This window comes from Durio zibethinus, chromosome 21, assembly GCF_047325235.1.
Source record: "Durio zibethinus cultivar Kanyao isolate XHJ-2024 chromosome 21, ASM4732523v1, whole genome shotgun sequence".
Lineage (NCBI taxonomy): Eukaryota > Viridiplantae > Streptophyta > Magnoliopsida > Malvales > Malvaceae > Durio > Durio zibethinus.
In genome coordinates, this window is record NC_143182.1 from 13819482 (window position 1) to 13824361 (window position 4880).

General features: G+C 34.2%; 1 pseudogene across 1 annotated transcript; it reads left to right on the forward strand.

Moving 5' to 3' along the window:
• Positions 1-1281: 1281 nt before the first annotated feature.
• LOC111305682 (receptor-like protein kinase FERONIA pseudogene) lies at positions 1282-4502 on the forward strand (annotated as a pseudogene). Its single transcript, XR_016331158.1, has one exon. The product of XR_016331158.1 is annotated as a receptor-like protein kinase FERONIA pseudogene (transcript).
• The last annotated feature ends 378 nt before the right edge of the window (positions 4503-4880 follow it).

Below are 4880 nucleotides of genomic sequence, written 5' to 3' on the forward strand. Positions count from 1 at the left end.
ATAAAATTATTTAATAAATTTTTTTAAAAAATTATTTTTATCAAAATTGATTTATACTTTTTAATTTTTTATAAAATATTGTTTAATTATTTTATAAATTGTTGATTAAATAAGTAATAAATATTTCTTTTTTTCCCTTAATTTGAAGATTGACAAATTTGAATTTGTTTTATTGTTTTTTTCAATAAGAAGATGTACACAGTCGCCTAGCAAAAATCTTATTTAATGGAGATTTAATTTAAATATATTAAATTATGAAAAATAATAATAACAATAATAAAAAAAACTAAAATTTTTATATTCAATCATAAATATTAAAAAATTTATAATTATTTTTAATACTTTTTTTATTTTAAGAACATTGCATAATAATTTTGTTATCAATTTTAATTTATGTTTGTAATTTGAAAAAAATATGAAAATCTATTATGTGGAAAATAAGTCAAAGTGAATTTTAATTACTTTAAGAATTTTTTTTCAATAAAAACCCCAAAAAAAAGTAAAATGAAATTTTAAATATTTTAATAATTTTATAATGAGACTCAAAAAAATAAATTTTAAGAAACCTATTTAAGCAGAGCTCAAACTCTCTAGTGCCTGTAATAAACTTAAAATATTTTTTCAGTACGGCTCAAACCATTGTTCATCCTACTAATCTACTTCCTTGAATGAACAATGTCACTAAATCTAAATGTCAAGACCATATAAATTATGCATTAGAATTTATTTTGCACGGTCTTCAAGGTTTTGCTGCAGATTTTTTTTTTCTTTTTAGAGAAAAAGAGCTTAAAATAATTTCAAGTGACTAATTGTTTAAAATTATTCTTTGATTTAAAAATAAATGATATAAATCACACAAACAAACTTAATTAAGTTGCACATTACATTATATATCTGGTAATTTATACAGGTTCAAAACAAATTGAATAAAAAAATCAAAATTTAAAATTTACTAAATTTTGTCACATATTAAAAACTAATTCACATTTATTTTAGGTGAAGACATTAATTTGTCTACAAAAGAATATAACATTAAAACATCCAAACTTATCAATGGTCGACATATTTTAAAAGAAAAAACATTTACCTATTATCTTAATTGGATAATAAGAGAAAAAAATGGGAAACATTTGAAGGAATATTTCCCTCACGGGCAAAAAGCTCCAATAAAGTCCTGCCAAAATATCTAGCCTTTTCTGAAAAGTCTTCCATGACCCATTTGATCAATACATTAATTTAATTTTTTTTTTCAGTCACTCTCTTAGTCGCTTATTAGTTGTTCATTTACAAAAATCCAGTTTGTCAAATGGTGTTTGGCCTTAATACATTAACTTTCAAGTTGTATATGAAAAAAAGAAACGTGAAATTGTAGCAAATTGACCCCGAAAAAAAAAAAACGGAGAAAAACAATAGAGGAAGGAGAAAGGAAAGAGAATGTTGTTTCAAGATTTAATTGAAATACAGTATTGACTCTTGGCTTCACCGTCCAGGAGTTAACTTTCAAGTTTTCTTGATCCGTGATCCCTTTCTTCATATCTATCTCTCTGTTTGTCTGTTGTTTTCCCCTGCGATGGAGAATACAAGCAAACGAAGTACCTTTTGCCTTCAAAGCCTGTTATTTCTCTTTCTTCCATGCCTCTTTTTCTTAATTCAGTACCTTGCTGTCCCTGTTACAGGAGACTCACTGGTAACCCCTTACAACCCCATAGAAAACATCACTATTGACTGTGGTTCTTCCACCGATGACCGATCTCATGATAATCGCCTTTGGATCGGAGATGTCAATGGAAAATTCACCCCCATAGAGCAACAAAACAATAATAATAAATCATCAGTGTCTTTAACAGCAACTCAACTACCGCCCTCCTCAGTTGATACCGTTCCGTACCACACAGCTCGTCTTTCTTACTCAGAATTCACCTATTCAATTCCCCTCACCGCTGGCCAAAAGTTTATTCGCTTGTACTTCTATCCAACTTCATATCCAGGATTTGTCGACCCTTTTAATAAAGCTTTCTTCTCTGTTAAAGCAGGTCCCTTTACCCTTCTCAGGAATTTCAGTGCTTTGCTTCATGCTGGAGGCAAAATTACTCTCATCAAAGAATTTTGTGTAAACATTGATAACGGCCAAAGGCTAAACTTAACCTTCACTCCAAGTCCAGATATCTCTGATTCTTATGCTTTCATCAACGGTATTGAAGTCGTTTCCATGCCAACCAATCTGTATTACAAACAAGCAAGTGATGCTGGGATTTTTTTTCTAGGCCAGGGAAGCTTGTACACCCTAGGAAACAACTCCGCCCTTGAGATGGTGTATCGAGTCAACGTTGGTGGGAGACATATCTCTCCAGGAGATGACACTGGGATGTTCCGTAGCTGGTTAGAGGACAAAGACTATTTGACAATCGCGAAACCAAGTGCTCTTCCTGTTAATAGCAGTATTAATCTGACCTTCAGAAATATACAATCGTTCTCTGCTCCAAGGGAGGTTTATGTAACTGCCAGAACCATGGGAACGAACAAGACGGAGAATGAGAACTACAATCTGACATGGGATTTTCTTGTTGATTCTGGGTTCAATTACTTTGTAAGGTTACATTTTTGTGAGTTTCAGGGAGAGATAACAAAACAAGGTGATAGAGTCTTTGAGATCTTCTTGGCTAATTTAACTGCAGAAACTCAAGCTGATGTTATTGTCTTGAGTGGTGGAAATGGGCTTCCAGTATATAGGGATTTTGTAGTGGCAATAGGAACGAAAGGAAAAGTAAAGCAACAAAGTCTCTCGATTGCTTTGCATCCTTCGCCGGGATGGAGAACTCTTTATTCTGATGCAATCTTGAATGGGCTAGAAATCTTCAAATTAAGCAATAGTTTTGATCTTACCGGACCTAATCCTGATCCAGTCCTCATAAATTCACCAGGAAATTCACCACCAAGCTTAACGAAGCCCAAGAACACCAACAATACAACATTAGGTATTGTGGTAGGTGTAATAGCGGGCTTTGTTGTTTTCTCTCTTCTTTGTTTCTTCATTTTCCGGCGAAAGAAGGGAGTCAAAGATTCAGGTTCCAGTGAGGGAGTTTCATGGTGGACCCAATTTTCCTCTACAACAAAATCCAACAAGTCAACCAAGTCTCGTGGCTCATCTCTGCCCTCCGATCTTTGTCGCTACTTTTCACTGGCCGAGATCAAAGGCGCAACCGACAACTTCGACAGTGTTTTCATTATTGGTGTTGGAGGTTTTGGTAACGTGTACAAAGGATTCATTGATGGCGGGGCTACCCAAGTTGCAATCAAACGGTTGAATCCTGAGTCTCAACAAGGGGCTCATGAATTCAAGACCGAGATCGAGATGCTCTCCCAGCTACGCCACCTCCATTTGGTCTCATTGATTGGCTATTGCAACGATGGCGGTGAGATGATTCTTGTGTACGATTATATGGCCCATGGAACACTTCGTGATCATCTATACAACACTGAAAATCCTCCTCTTCCGTGGAAACAACGGCTAGAGATTTGTATTGGTGCCGCGCGCGGATTGCATTATCTTCATTCAGGTGCAAAATACACAATCATTCATCGAGATGTGAAGACAACAAATATCTTGTTGGATGAGAAGTGGGTTGCTAAGGTTTCGGATTTTGGGTTGTCTAGAGTGGGCCCCACGGACATGTCCAAAGCCCATGTTAGCACAGTAGTGAAAGGCAGCTTCGGATACTTGGATCCAGAGTACTATCGTCGTCAACAATTGACAGAAAAATCTGATGTATATTCATTCGGTGTGGTCCTCTGTGAAATATTATGTGCTAGGCCACCAATTAGTCGCACGGTCGAGATGGAACAGGCAAGCTTAGCAGCATGGGCACAACAATGCCATCGAAACGGAACTCTGTACAAAATCATTGATCCATTTTTGAGAGGTAAGATTGCGCCTGAGTGTTTGAAAAAATTCACAGTAGTGGCTATGAGTTGTTTGCTTGATGAAGGAATCGAAAGGCCATCGATGGCCGATATTATGTGGAGCCTAGAGTTCGCACTACAATTGCAAGAAAGTGGTGAGGAGGAGCTTAAGCCTAATGGTGGGGCGGGCATTGAAGAAGACATCGATGTGGAGAGCCCCTTTAAAAACTATGGATTGGAAGATGACAGTGGGGAAGTGTTCAGTAGCATTGGTGATCATATCATGAATTCCAAGACCACTAGTGCTTTCAGCATAACAACAAGTGATGAACAAAGTTTTGTTAGCAAGGATTCTGACAGAATCTTGTCTAAGGCAGTGTTTTCCGAGAATAGAAATCCGCAAGGACGATGATCAAAACTTGATGCATGCTTGCATATAGAATGGTATCTTGGAGTGTCCTGCTTCATTTGAGATAGATCTATTAGTACTTTTATTTTAATTGAAGAAAAATTTGTATGCATTGTAGCATCATTAATATTAGATTTCAAGGTAGGTTGACGTACCTCATCTATATTTAATATTTTATGAGCTGGTTGCATAATTTAAGAATGCTTTTAATAATTGTTGCAAGCGACAGATCCAGAATTTATATTACGAGGGTAAATTGTTAAATAATATTTATTTACAAGAATTATTGTAATTTTAAATATATTGATATAAAGTCAAATATTTTTAAAAATAGTCAAATGTTTCTAAAAATATAAAATATTAAAATATTTGTATAAAAATTAAAAAGTATAAAAATTCAATTTTATATAAAAAATTTTTCTTCATAATTCTTTTAACATTTTTCATATATAGTTGTTTTACACATACTTTTTATCTAAAGCAAAAGGATGTTATTCAAGTTTACTTTTGGGATGGTGTAATTAAATAAATTTATTGTGCCTAAATAAAAATATGTCACGTAACTTCCAAA